The sequence below is a fragment of the Phalacrocorax carbo genome, chromosome 2 (genome assembly GCF_963921805.1).
Source record: "Phalacrocorax carbo chromosome 2, bPhaCar2.1, whole genome shotgun sequence".
NCBI classification, from domain to species: Eukaryota; Metazoa; Chordata; class Aves; order Suliformes; family Phalacrocoracidae; genus Phalacrocorax; species Phalacrocorax carbo.
Window position 1 is genome coordinate 146611340 of NC_087514.1, and position 15491 is coordinate 146626830.

The 15491-nt window shown below is 39.1% G+C and overlaps 1 protein-coding gene across 2 annotated transcripts in view; it reads left to right on the top strand.

Moving 5' to 3' along the window:
• PLXDC2 (plexin domain containing 2) overlaps window positions 1-15491 on the top strand; it is a 278546-nt gene that overhangs the window by 20503 nt on the left and 242552 nt on the right. The window contains exon 2 of one of the 2 annotated variants that reach the window (XM_064444756.1): window positions 1234-1284. The exons of the other annotated variant lie outside the window; for it this stretch is intronic. The gene's annotated coding sequence lies outside the window, so the exon portion shown is untranslated. The remainder of the gene's footprint in view (window positions 1-1233; window positions 1285-15491) is intronic. 2 annotated transcript variants of the gene reach the window in all.

Here is a 15491-nt window from a genome sequence, read left to right on the forward strand (position 1 = left end):
GCTATTTATACAAAGCCCTCTGTTGAAAGAGGAGCCTTTTTAAACATAGATACTCAAAAAGATCTCTCATAAGTTTACCCAACAGTTTTAGCAAAGAAATTCCCTACCCTCCTCACCCCATAATGATAATACAAATAAAAAATATTCTCAGCTGAATATCAGTGTCCAGGCTTAATCTGTATTAAATATTTAAAATGGGGGGTGGGGGGTGGGGGTGGGGAACAGAACTGTTTGTTTTGCAGGTGATTTTGTAAGAAACATGTTTTTTCTTCTTTTTTTTTTTTAGGACTTGATTAAATCAGGAAAATACATTAATTAAAAAAAAGAAGAAACTTTCACCTTTTCACCCTTTGATTTTCAGTGTTTCTCTAGGAAAAAAGAATCTGTTTTTTTATTTGGTAATACATGGCATTTTGTCATGTATCTCATTTTTCAGAATAATAAAAATAGTGACTCAGGCAATTATACTCTTAGGCTTTAGAACACATTTTGAAACAATAATTTCAGCATTTCAATTATATACTGACATAATGATTTATCACTGAAATTTTTTAAGAACTAGGTGATAGAATTTTCGAGAAAGGGAAGATTATTATTTTACACTTCAGTGAAAAGAGTTTGTGGTAGGTCTTATTTTACTTTTCTTCCCAAGGGCATTTGGTATGGTATCACATGGAAGTGGTTAGTTCAGCTAGGGAAAATCATTACTAACAGAACAATTGTAATGGACATGGCAAGACTCTGTGAAGGAGAATGTGGAAGTAGCTTCCCTCCAAGCAAATAGAAATCCTTGTGAATTTGCTTTGGGTCTGGTCTTTTTTAGCATTTCCATAATAAATTTGTCATAAAAAGTGGGAGTATGCTAGTAAATTTTGCTGTCATACTCATGATTCCTTTTAATTTGTGTCAGAGGAGGACTAGAAAATAATGTAAAAATAATTAGAAGATAGTGAAGTATGAAAAAGGCATGAAATAATACAAAACTAAAATTCACACATTTTGTGACTGATAGCCAAAATTTCTGCTTCTAAACTGAAAAAAACTTATCATCTACCTCTTTACTGCAGAAAGACTGGACCTTAAAAATGTGGAACAGATGTGGGAAAAGTGAATCTGTTGCTAAAAGATAGGAGAGCCAGCTTTTTCAGCAGTACACTGGTATAAATGAGCATAAAATATTGCACGAAGTTCTGATCATTCATTTGTAATAAAAATTCATTCAAATTGCAACAGGTGCAGATGAAGCCTATCTGGGATGAAAAGGGACAATTTATCCACTGTGAGGTAGGATAAATTTCTTTAGTCCTACAAAACAAAGTCTAGGAGAAGATGTAATAGATGTCTATAAATATATTTAGGGAGAAAAAACAGAGAAGAGGAGATATTAGAGGTAAAGAACAGTTATACATTGGCCATGAATAAATTTAGTCTGTAAATATAAAAACCAGCAACTAATAACGCAATGATGTTCTGAATGTGCTTCCCTTTCAAAGTCAAAGAGGTCTCTTAAGAGTGTGTACCTAAATGAACTCCACAGTTTCTGCTGCCTGGAGAGTATCCCTTGTCCAGGAGCCTTGCCTTGCAGCGCTGCTATTTCTGCTCCAACTGTCCCAACAAGAACGGTTTCATAGCATCACAGTTGTGTGTCTAACCTGCTGGCTTCTGCACAGCTTTTGTGGCATGGCTGTTTAACTACAGATTTCACTCGAGGTTTTTCTATAATGATACTGTAGTAGGCACTTACATGGCCCTGCTGTACTCCTTTACAGTCTGTCCAAAACTTGCAGCGTGGTCATTGGTTTTTAAAACCACTGTGGGCCCTGTGTAGTGGAGGATTGAAAAGGAAGCATCATACCGCTGTGTTTCAGCCCTCCAAGCATCCCCCTGAAGGGATACAGGCATGTCACGCACATCAGACAACCCGTTCCCTAATCCTGTAATTAAGTTATGCTCAAGTACTGTGTTTAGATTGTGTTGGCTCCGGAAGGTGAAGTAATTTCAGTTATGTGACTAATGCATGTGTCATTACAAAGTTGCTGTGATGATTAGTAAAATTTTATCATTATATATTAAGCTTTTAACAAGCAAAAGCAGTTGAAAACTAAGCCAGAAATTTCATGTAATTAAGAAAAATCTAGAGATAGTAAAAAACAAAAAGAGAGAAGGAGGGGAGGGGTGTGTGTCCCAGCACCCACTGGCAGGAGAAGACAAAGCAACCTTTGAAAGGACAAATGAACAGGGCTCTGGCATTTGAAGTTGGGAAACATAGTGAGAGAATCCCAGCTCCTTAGTCTGTACCATTCCTCCCTTTTTTGAGACATCATTTACACAAAAGAAACCAGAAAGGCTCAATATAATGTTGAGTAGTAAAGAGAATCTTGAAAAAGTGGTGGAACTGGTGGCCAGAAGAGCTATGTTAGAGAGACCAAGCAAATGTAGCTCCACAGGCTTGCTGTTGTGGTAAGCTTGAGAAGCTAGCTGGTCGGTCTAACAAACTAACTGTACTGTTGGATGTGCTGATACTATGTTCTCTTGCTTTTGTCTTCTTGGAGCTTGTTTCAGTCTTGCAGATCTGTTTACAGGGGACAAAGAGCACTAAAGCACTCTTCCATTGCCTAGTGTCTCACCGTCTTTCTTCAGAGTATCAAAGGGATAGCAGGGCTGTACAGGCTAGTTTAAAAATTGGAAGAGAGAGTTAGGAATATCTGTGTGTAAGAATCATCTACCCATCATCAAACTAACCTAAAAAACTCTGTGGTGAGCGACTAAGTCACAGAGTGTCAGTTCTTAGGGTTCTCCAGGAGTCTGCAACTTTGATATTCATGGAATCAATGATTCGTTTAAGTTGGAAAAGACCTTTAAGATCACCCAGTCCAACCGTTAACCTAACACTGCCAACTCCACCACTAAACCATGTCCCTAGGCACCACATCTACAGGTCTTTTAAATACCCCAGGGATGGTGACTCAACCACTTCCTTGGGCAGCCTGTTCCAGTGCCTGACAACCCTAATACCCAATCTAAACCTCCCCTGGCACAACTTGTATTGTTAATGCCTCAGTTTACACATATTTTAAAAGAAATCTGACTTAAAGACTTCAGGTAATGAAGACTAACATACAGTTTAATCCTACAGTTATAGGATAGCCAGCAAACCAAGTTTCAGGAGATCCAGTTCCAACCTCAGTTCTTTCAAGTACCGTCTGTGTGAAAGGACCTAACTGAAAATCAGTTTCTGTGCCTGGTCTCCAGCAGTTTTGAGAACAGTGTTTCCTTCTTTCTTTCTGCCTTTTGTCTTTGAGGGTGGTGACAATTTTTAATACATCTCAATGAGTTCTATAGCAAGGAAGCCTCCACCCTCATTCAAAACACAGGCGGAGTGAAATCACAACTGTGTTGTTTGGACTCCAGGATTCAAGCAAGCTGGTATATATATTGCCTGTGCCTCTCCACACACAAAGGCTTATGTCCAAAGACTTTAGTAAGAAGGGGAGGGATGACTAAGGGAGTTTTACACCCTGCCCCATCAAAACCAATTGCACACATTTCAGCATCATGTGAAGAGAAGCTCTAGGAGGTTAAGCCACCTCTACCCTCAGAGCTTCCAGAAAAGCCATGTGTTGCAGCAATTGTTTGAAAAAGACTTGTGATTTAGGAATTTATGGTTTTTAGTAACTCATTTAATATGAATGACATTTTTTTTTTTACTGCATATCAAAAATGTATCAGGTAACGGGAACACCTGAGAACTCAAACTTCCATTCCATGTTAGTTTGATATTGAATTCTTTATTTTGCTTCTGACTCTGTCTTTTTCTTTGGTTTGCTGAAGCACTGATTTGGTGTACAGTATCATATCACAAGTCAATATTGGCATCCAAGCACTGATTATAGGGCAGCAGATGTCAGAAAAGCATTATAGTAATAAGGACATGAATGTAGCAGCCAAATTTTGCTCTGGCTGGAAACCTCCTACTTATAAGGAGCAAGAGCTGCAGTATTTTGCCTGACACTAGTTTAATATATTATTCAAATTGATTTTTGTCAGTCTAACTGGATAAAATAGGAATGTGAAATTTTAGATTTTCTTTAGTGACGTTGGAATATGCATTCCTACTCCAGTGTATAGACTGAACAAGCAACAGGTTCACACTAGTGCAATGTTCAGGCTTTTTCAATACTGTTGATGACAGGCTTGTACCCCTGCCTTCATGAATCAGGCTTTACCAGGCACCTGTGTATTGCGATGATGTCTTCAGCTTTACTGACTCCAAAATTACATGTTGTGAGTGTCAAGAAATCATAGGATTTGTTAAGAAATAATCTATTGGCATTTTTTGCTCGTTTCTTGTATAATTTCTGAGTTGTCCAGACTAATTATTTTTTTTCCCCTCTAGAAGCCAAAGAGTAAAAGCTGCAATCTTTATTCAGTGGCAGGACTTTAGTAATTGGTCTTTTAGAAAATGAAGTATCTGTGAGCTAATGGTACTTATCTGTGAGAGCTCAGTAGTATATTAAGTCTATTTAATCTCTTGCCATTATTTGGCCACCTTTGCCCACTGGGTCTTATATACTCTGAGTAGTTTGTACTGCTTCTCTATCTGAAGGTCTCTCCACATACTTTTTAGCCCATAAATTAGACTGTGCCATACCCTGGGCTGATAATCCTTTCTCTAAGCTTTCTTTGCTGATGCTGCACCTTGCTGCACAGAGAGATGGTTTTGCACCTGTGTGATGTATGGTTTGCTTTCTGTCTAGCTTGGCACTGAAGAATGGCTAAATTCTCTCATTTACCCTCCATGGCAGCAGGACTTGGCCAATGGATTTTTCACATGGTTGGCATTTAACCTTAATGAGTGCACAGGTTTTATGTAGCACTAAATGGTAAATGGTGCAAACAGATCTCTGTCCCTGCTGTCCTCTGACCCTAACTTCAAAGCAGCAGTGACAAAATTCATTTGGTGGTGAGGGAACTTTGAAGGCAAACAATAAGGTTAGCAAGCCATTATCTGCTAAATCTGGAATAGGAACACAGAGTGGGGTTTAATTCTCATATGAGGAACGTGAGGCTCTTTTATTATTGCTATTTTAGCACTGAATGTCCTTGAGAGCTGGCTGGGTGGCTGAGAAGACCACAGATTTAATTTCAGTATTGATCCTGGAAAAAACCCAGTTGTTCTGTTTTCTTCTCTCTCCGATCATAAGATTTATGAACTGAATTTTTCATTCAATAATACTTTTTTTTTCTCCCTACAACTTCCATAAAAATATTTCTTGCTGTTAGCGAGGCAGTTGTAACGTGTGAATTGTCAGGCTGTCATCTGCTTTGTGAGTCTGGCTTCAATTTAAATCTCCATCAGTTTAAAGCCAGGGATTGTGGCTATTCACATGGCACTGCTATGACATCTGGGGTGTTTATACACGTCATGTCCCTTTTATCCAGTGTTTCCTTTAGAAAACCTGCTTGCGTGTGATCTTGAAAACTGTGGTTAAGTTCTGAAACTGCAGATATTGCAAAGCTCTTAAAACATTGCTAAGGTATGTGAAGATTCTGGACAGCGCTTTCAAAGGGGAATTAGTATTTCTTAAAAAATGAGCTTTTTTCAGATATGTTTTATATAGTAAAGTTGAATATGCATGCATACATGTGCAAATACTCAAGCATAGTTTTCCCAAAAGATTGTTTATACATTTTTTTGTCTGCTTTCTTTATTTACATCTCATTCACTGTAACCTTTATGTAGCTGCATTGTATCTTCTCTGATGGATTTTATTTTGGGTAACCTGGGGATGAGTGTTCAAGAAAATCACCACTGTGATTCTAAGGCTTCAATTATCTCCTGGGGCTCTGTTTTCAGAAGCATACTTTCACAGTTTCTGACTTCATGAGAAGCTTCTGATTGAGTAATAGCCATGAATTCAATTAGGAACCATGTGTTTTTTCTGGGCTAAATATGGAGAAGGTGACTATTTTCCCATAAGGAACCTGTTTAATTTTCTTGCAGTCTATCTCCACATTACACATGTACTGCCTCTGTTGTCATTCATTAATTTTCCTTTTGAGATGCTTGTTCAGTCATTATTTTCTGCCAAGTCCTGAAGAATGTATTTATATAGGGTTTTTTTTTTCAACTCCTCATTCTTTCTGTGAATTAATTACAAATTGAATCATTTGCTATCTGCTTGTCTATGTTCCAAGCAAATGACAGTTGGATGTGTATTTGATTGCATCAGGTATTATTTTATGTATTTCAATTTCTGGAGTAATCACAGTTTGACAAGTGTTGTCCATTCGTCTGTATCTCAAAGACTACACATTCAGAGAAGGGGAATTACAGAGAAAGCATGCACCACAGTTGAATGTGCTACGTGGCTATCAATTTCAGGTCCAGTATGGCTTCTTTCCTTAAGCATCCGGCTATAACAGAGTTTTAGTTAACCTGTTGAAATAAGTCTCTACAAATAAAGTAGATTTTTCCCTGGTACAGATTAGGGAAAGGAGTCTGTATGACTCAGTGTAATGTATTGGTTGTTTTGTAACTGTGATTAAACTATGGCTACATTTATAGGACTGTTGTAGAATTGGAACCATTTTCTTCTTTGTTTTGAAGAGTCCTTAGTGCTGATGGATGACAGCAAGATGAGAGAAGCAGAAATTTGTACAGTTACAAAAGAGACTGAGCTACAGTACAGTGAAACATGATGGCCCTCTCTAGCACGTCATGTTGACACATGGGATTTGCCCATCTGCATGCTTGTTTTGTCACTGGCCTCTTCGCTAAGGCTCCCAACAGAGTAATTGGGAGTATAGAGGATGGTTTGGCTTATGTCTTCAGAGATATTTAAGCATGTTACGACAATGAGATTTTGGTATCTAAACACCTTTCAGAATCTAGGTCTTTCTAATTTTTTTGCAATACATGTTCATGCAGAGAAGTTAATCAAGAGAGACTTAGTGCTGGTCACTGTGGTCCCAGTCCAGCATAACCTTCAAACTTGTACTCAATTGTCAAGCTCTTGGGTAATCCCATTGAAATACCTGTGTGAGCCCTTGGCTGGCACAGAATAGATTTGGCATCCTTTAGCCTGGCACTGTAGAGAACTACTTGTCTAGCCAGAAATTGCTCATCACAAGTCCAAAGAAAGGACTGTGATTGCCAGCTCTTCTTGTGTCCTTTTCATCACTGAATAGTTACTGGACAGTAATGATATTTTATATCTGATGACCCAGAAGTTAAAGGTTCTGTCACTGTTACGAAACTGCCTCTCTAGTGAGGAAGCATTGAATGGTCACTAGTGTGTGCTCATTATCTTTTGGGGTCAGTGGCTGGTAAGTCCTTTCAGATTCATTCAAGTGTTGACAGTTCAGGCGCTTTTACATAGAGCAGCGTTGCGCCTCTCCTAAAAATCAACAAATGGGAAGCTATTGATTTCACAGCCCGTTCGCTTTACTGAGCCTGATGGTGGATGAACAGAAGGAATGCACTAGGTAAACTTAATCCAAGGTCTCAGTAAGCATTTCACATAGCCTAGTGAACAGCAGATATCATGCTCTGCCCCGTCTGGACATGGTGTGTTGTCTGTTTATGCATTGTAGGTGCCAAAGCTTTGGCATCCTGTCACTCTTGTACAGATTACTTGTAAAGCTGAGCTATAGTTTATGTTTTAATTATCTTGTGCCATGCTGCTGGGATTTCTCTCTTCTCAACCTTGAATCACAGAATAGCAGTGGAAACTGAACTCTATTTTTTGGTATGTTTGCTGCTGCCTGGAAAAGGGTCTTGATTGTTGTTGCACATAAATAAGTAAAGGAGGGAATGTTTTGAGTCTCCACATTAGCATGGATGTAAAATGAAGATGCCAGTATCCTGCAGCCAGTATTTTTGGCCTGAGTGCACTCATATTCTCTGAAATATGATAATTATTTAATGTTTTGAATTCACCCTTTATGGAAAAAAGCAACATGTTTGTTTTCTGATGATAATAGACCTTTTGCGTGGCACCCAGAGGAAGCACTGCTTCAGTTCTCAGATCTGATGTTTCATAGATGTTTTCCATTTGTTGGGGAAAATAAGGGATGGATAAGAGAAGGTGTTAGCTGAAACTGTCAGTATATGTCTGCAAATTACAGCCCAAATACTATGATTACAAAGGCCAAGCCAGGTTTCACAGTGTGTGACAACAGGAGGTGCTCTGTGATTTGGTTTTTATAAAGCTTAACAAAGCAATGGCCCCTGTGCTTACGTGGAAAAGTAACCGGTTAGAAAAATTACATGTAATTACAAATAACTCCAGCTGGATTGTGTTTGCTTGTTGTTGTTTTTCCTTTTAAATGGGCTTAATTAATGGTTTTATTATTTTCTTTTAAGGTTTGGTCGTACACCATAAGAGTAACTGGGCTTTTTCCCAGTGACTTGAATGTGACCTGCTCTACACTTAGCTTTAAATTAAGAGCTAACATAAGGCAGTGAAACCAGCACTGGAGACTGAAGCTGTTGTGCTGCCTCCAAGAGAGGTGTTAAGCAATTCCTAAGAGATTTTGTTAAGGGATGATTTATACGCTCACAAATCAGCCACCTGACTTTTCCGTCTTTCAGAGTTCAGGTGGATGTTGAAATAGATCCAGATAAGCCAGATAACATTTTACAAACTCACCTATGTTCAGCCTCCTCCAGCCGAGGACAGAACTTGCCCTCTGTGTTTCAGGAGAAGTCTCCCAGGGGTAATGTGGAAGCATGTTCTCATATTTACCTTATAAGTAGAGTAACTCCATTCAGAGTGACTGTATCCTCTGAGCATATAAACTACTGAATCACTTTAGTCTGAGACTCTACAGCTGAAGCACCTTACAAGAGCTGAGACATAAAATAAAATGATTAAGGAGAAGTTATAGCCTTTTGCCTCTGTAATTTCCCAAGTAAAATTCAAGGCTCCTGGCAGTAGCCAGAGGCAGCAGAAAAATCTGTTGCTATTGCTGCAAAAGGCAAATTTTACTACCATTTGTCATTCAGTTTAAAGTAAGGAAAACAGAACGAGCAAAACTGTGATTTAAGATGACTTAAGAAATTATTTTGCCGTTTATTTTTATCATCATAGGTCCATGTAGTCCCATCTATATGAGAGCTTTTTTAGGGAAAAGACCCAGTAAACTCTTCAGCAATCTTTGTGGCTATGGCTACTCATTTCAGCCATTATAATTCTTTGGGCACTACTGAATTAGCGGTATCCAAGACTGGAAACATTTACCAGGTCTCTAAAGCCCTAGCTGAAGTAGTTATGGAAAACAAATTACCACCTTGAGGTGCAAGCAGATCGAATATCTGATTTCCTCCTTCTATGTTATTCCCAGTCATCCTGACGATCAGAATGCTATAACATGACATTTCATTTTATGCCATTCTAGGGCTTTCTGTAAAGGTGCCTATCGATGTGTTGCATTTTCAGTGTTTTTGAGGTTGCGTGTTATCTGTTTTTAGAAAAACTCATTTTAGTCTTTGTTTAACCCAGGTAGCCACATGGCTTGCCTTGTTTTATTAGTTTTGGGTATAACATTCCCTATGCTTTTTTTCTCCTGCTGTTCTCTGTGACTGTCCTTCACTTGAATGCTGAATTCCTTTAAGGTCATCCTATGTGAAATCAAAAGATGGGGTGTTCAGAAATGAGCTAGAAAATAATTTGGGGTTAAAAGACCTGCCCAGATGGATGATATATCTTTGTCCTGGACTCTTTAGTTCTGAAAGGCATCAACTGAGGAAAGATGAAAAAACTAACAAAGATGGAGTATGCAAACCAAACGACTCTGGCTTTGTCTTCTCATAATATTGGAAAGGCATATCCAGTAAAATTGAAAGGAACAAATTAAAAAGCTGAAGAAAACAAAAGGATGTGATTTTTTGGTCTTGTTTTGTTTTTTTGTGTGACTCATGTCACATGACCTGAAGAACTCACTGCCAAAAGTTATGCAGTCTGAGAGCTCTGCTGAATGTCAAATAGAATAAGTCACTTACAAGGACAATGTGAACATCCCCAAACACAGGCAATAAAAATGTGCTTCAGGGGTATGTACCATTCTTAGGGATGTGTTATATAAAATTCTTAAATGCTGTTATTTCACAGGAACTTAATATTCCTCAAAGGGTTTGAATATCCCTTCTTTTTGGATATTCTGCAGGAAAGCACTGTTAAACAACTTCAAAGTTTTAAAAAGTTTGATCTGTTTTCCATTTGCTACCAGTTTGAAAAGGGCTTTCTGTTATAATAAAACCAATGGAAGTTGTGGTGTCTACCTAAGGAAATGCAAACCCAGGGGACTGGGTAAAGAGATTTTTTTGTAATAATCGTTTATTAGACAACTGACAGGCATGTTTGTGCTGTGGCATGATGTACTGCCACATGGGTCTCTATTCTGGATCCTTTTTTTCCCCTACATCTGTACAGAATTCCTGTACAGATTCTGTTCACATATTTTAATTTACCACTCAGATATTGAATGGAGAGAGAAAAGAAATTCAAATCAAACTTTGCATTAGTGGAGGTGGGGGTCAAAAAGCTATGAATATGGAGGTGTTTCTGTAATTAGTATGATTTTAAATTAGTCATACATTTTAAAAGTTTGGGTAACAAAAATATATTAATGTGGGATATTCTGATTAGGTATTAAGATTTTTCTTTTTACCATGAGCATGATCAAATACTGGAACAGGATGCACAGAGAAGTTGTGCTGTCTTTGTCCTAGGAGGTTCTCAAGACTCATTTGGGCATGGTCTTGAGCAGCCTGATCTAAACAGACCTTGCACTACACGATCCTGGAAGTCCCTTCTGACCGCAATTATTCTGTGATTCCATTTACCATTTTGAAGAAACTCACTGCTAACCCTGTTTTCTGTGAAAAGGAGTTGTCTCCCTCTCTGCTTTCCCACAATGTAGTGAGATTACAAAGGTTTCTAGTAGAAGCTGTTGCATAGCATACATTTATAAACAGTTACTGTCTCCATAAAACCTGGGAAACTATTTTGTTACTGAATTTTTAAGCATGTTATCCAAGGATTTATCTGAAGAAACGCAAGGAAAAAAAATTGTAAGACTTACTGAAATAAAAATTAATTGAAGACCATCTTTCCCATAAATTCCATGCAGTCAGTAGAAAGGAGTTACAAGTAACATTGTACCCCTATTGATTTTGTCACTGACCAACTATGATTCAGTGCATTGATTGAACTCCCCATTTCTGAAATGCTTCAGAATTTTATTTGCAAAATGTGTTTTACCAGACTGTCAGTTTATGGTGAAAGATGGAAGGAAAAAAAGACTTTTTTTTTTTTCTTTGTGGGAAAAAAGGGGCAACAGAAATAACAGCTGCTGTTACAGCTGGTGAATGTGGTAGGTAGCCATAAGAGTTTCAAAAATGAGTAAGCAATTCAGGACAGCATGGGACAGGTGCAAACCAGGTTAGAATGAAATCAAGTCAGAGGAGACACTTCAGCTTCATAAATTAGGTGATTATTCCTGTGATGCATCCTGTTCAAGGATACAGTACCTCCAGATCTAGTTATATTTTCATGGATTAATGGCTGGGTCATGATAGTGCACTTTGACTCTCTTTGGAAGCAAAGCCAAGGATATTTTATTGAAATTGAATCACCTTTACACCTCTCTTTGGTCTGTCATTGGCCGTATGTATGCCCAAGTCATCCGTCTGCAATGTAGTTGATCAAATACAATGAAACAATTACAGGGTGCATGCCCAGGTACAATTTACTTTCTACAGACCACTGTGTTAAATTCCTCTGCAGATCACCCCATTTCTTGGCCCTGCTCCAGCTAGCTTGGCTTAGCACTATTCAGTATTCTGGTTTTAACTTGAGTCTCACTTGCAGCATCCTTCAGAAATGAGTAGCAGATGCCCAGTTTGATGGTGCAGGTCCTCTGATCATTGAGCACATATGTTCTTTTGTCATTCTGTCTCAGTAATTGAAAGTACTGTCAGATGAGAGAACAAAGCAAACCCCTGCTAAGATCCTAAGGAAAAATTGTTTCTGCCTAATCAGCTGGATGAATTTTCAGTTTACAAACAGTTCCTCTGTACATTTATCATCTTCTGTCCAGAGAAAACCTGTCTGTACTGATAGCTCTCAGCTTTTCTTCCGGAGTGCCTAAGTCCATTCACCCTTTTTTCCTTTGCTATTATCTTGTATTTCATGTAGAGAATGTTTCAGTTAGTAATCCTAACTTCTTGGTAATGAAGAATTTCCTTCTCAGCTCCTTGCGTTTTCAGTGGTGTTCATGGTATTTGTATGCGTGGAAATAGTTATTGTCTGGCTGTTTGTCCTGTACTATTGAACAGAAAAAGAGTGTTGGTAGAATAAGAAAATTTTCTGGAGCCCTGTTTGCAAAAAATGATGGTTGGCATCTTTGGCAATTGACAGCCTTGTATTTCCATATTGAACCCACTGAAATTGAAACAGTTTCTGTACTAATGCATGTTTAGTCTTTTTTTACTTCAGTAGAAAGAGATATTTCATTTAAGGTTGCTTGGACTGGATCTTTCAAACATACTAGGATTAAGCCCTTTACCCATTTGGGTGTGGGAGAGCAAGAAGAAAAGTGAGAAGAGAGCTGAAATGTGGTGCAAGTAATGAAAAGGTTGCTTGCATCCTCTTTCATCATAGAGCATGGAAAATTTCTTACAGCATCTGTTAGAGAATACTTCACAGCTGATTTTCAATGGCATGTCACACCATATTGTTAGAGGAATCTCATGGATTGTATCACTCTTAGGCAGCACAGGGGTCAAAGGAATGATCTGTACAGAGGACAATGAAAGAACAGTTTTCTAAAGTTATTTAACATGTTAGAAACTGAGACAGTAGTTTCTATTCCTGATTCAATGGCAGATAATGCACGTTCCATGAAACATGGAATAATGAATACTAATTTACAAAGTTTTGACTTGGGGGATTTGACTCTTCTATCAAAGAGAGTTGAAGAAGTTACTAGTTAATGAGAAGTGGTGGGACTTGAAGTGGTGTTTGAAAGAACTGTGGAACAAAGAGACACAAACTCCAATTATAGAGTTGATAGCAGTTTAGGGAGAAGAACTGTGGGAACACGAAAGGTCTGATGTTTGAGGATATGAGAGGAATATATTTCTGGTAAAATTAATTGGTTCTGATAGATTAGATAAATGAGATCTTTTAGAGCTTTCTTGAATCTGAAGAGAGCTGTTATCTACAAGGAAAAATGTGTTGTGGAGATGAATATTAGAAATCCTAATTTTACAGTTAGCTTCCTGTTTTAAGAAAATAATTGAACAAAAAGAAGCAAACTGTGTGCAGTAACTTATAACTTTGTCGTTCTGAATTATGTATCCTTTTGTGATATGTAAATATAATGGATAGGCTTAAGAGCATCCCCGTTCCTTTTTGAAGTACATACTCATCAATTCCAGGTTGGATGTAGGATACTTGTTTTCAACTTCAAAAATAGTTATACAGGAACGGCAGGGATCATATCAGTTTGGTTCTGTTCTTATTTTACTTCTACTGATTCAATTGTCTTCAGCCTTTTAAGAGATTTATAACTAGACACTTGAGAAATGTTAGTAAAATATGCAGTGAAACAAGAATAATAATTGCCATGAGAGCAACAGTGAAAAAAAGGCTTGTTGCCAGTTCCAGAGACGTCAACTAATCAGAATAATTTAAGTCTTGGACACATTTCAGAAAGGCCATTTATGTAACGACTCCAAGTGAACGGTCTAGTTTAGGAGTTCTTCTCTCTGTTGCTAATTTATCAGCTTTCATTCTGAGAAAACCGAAGATACTGCTAATAGTTTTAAAGAACTCTTGTCGTAAAGACCAGAGATGAAATGTAGAACTTTTATTAGCCAGAGCTGTGATTTTCTAACTGATGGAGGGATAGTTTTTGTTTCTCACCTATGTGTCATATTTCAATGACTGTCATAATAGCTGTGTCCCACATTCCCGTTTTTCAGAAACTCCTTTCTGCAAGGATCAGTGGATGGCCTCAAATGACAGAGATAGTGTTGATGGAAAAGACCCCTTTCCATCATCCTAAAACATTCCCTAATTGCATCCCTTATTTGGCAGAATCACAGAATGGTAGGGGTTGGAAGGGAACTCTGGAGATCATCTTGTCCAAGACCCCTGCTCGAGCAGGCACACCTAAGCAAGGGGCACAGGAACACATCCAGGTGGGTTTTGAATGTCTCCAGGGAAGGAGACTCCACAACCTCCCTGGACAGCCTGTTCCACTGCTCTGCCACCCTCACAGGAAAGAAGTTTTTTCTCATATTGAGGTGGAACTTCCCATGTTCCAACTTGTGCCCATTGCCCCCTGTTCTGTCATTGGGCACTAATGAAAAGAGCCTAGTCCCATCATCTTGACACCCACCCTTTAGTATTTATAGGTATTGATGAAATCCCCCCTCAGTCTTCTCTTCTCCAGGCTGAACAAACCCAGGTCTCTCAGCCTTTCCTCATAAGGGAGATGCTCCTGTCCCCTGATCATCTTGATAGCTCTCTGCTGGACTTTCTCAAGCAGTTCCCTGTCCTTCTTAAACTGGGGGCCCCAAAAGTGGACACAGTACTCCAAATGTGGTCCCACTAGGGCAGAGTACACGGGGAGGACAACCTGCCTCCATCTGCTGGCCACACTCTTTTTAATTCATCCCAGGATACCATTGGCCTTCTTGGCCACAAGGGCACAGTGCTGGCTCAGGGTCAGCTTGCTGTCCACCAGCACTCCCAGGTCCTTCTCAACAGAGCCGCTTTCCAGTAGTTCAACCCCCAGCCTGTACTGGTGCCTGGGGTTGTTCCTCCCCAAGTGCAGGACCTTGCACTTGCTCTTGTTGAATTTCCTGAGGTTCCCCTCAGCCCAGACCTCCAGCCTGTCCAGGTCTTGCTGGATGGCAGCACAGCCTTCTGGTGCATCAGCCACTCCTCTCAGCTTGGTATCATCAGCAAACATGCTGTAGTTACACTCTATCCCATCATCCAGGTCATTGATGAATATGTTGAACAGGACTGGACTCAGCAGAGACTCCTGGGGAACACCGCTAGTGACAGGCCTCCATCCAGTCTCTGCTCCATTGATCATGACCCTCTGAGTTCTGTTGTTGAGCCAGTTCTCTGTCCACCTCACTGTCCACTCATCCAACCCACACTTCCTTATCTTTCCTGTGAGATGTTATGGGAGACAGTGTCTAATGCCTTACTGAAGTCAAGATAGACAACATCCACTGCTCTCCCTTCATCAACCCAGCCAGTCACACCATCATAGAAGGCTATACTGTTGGTCAAGCATGATCTTCCCTTGGTGAATCCATGTTGACTACTTCTGATAACTGTGTCCTCTACATGCCTGGAGAAGACCTCGAGGATGAACCTTCCATGTGAAATGTCTTTAGGCTCCCTCCACACTTCGATTAAAAGTACTCACACCAGAATAAAATATGTTGATGAAATTAGTGA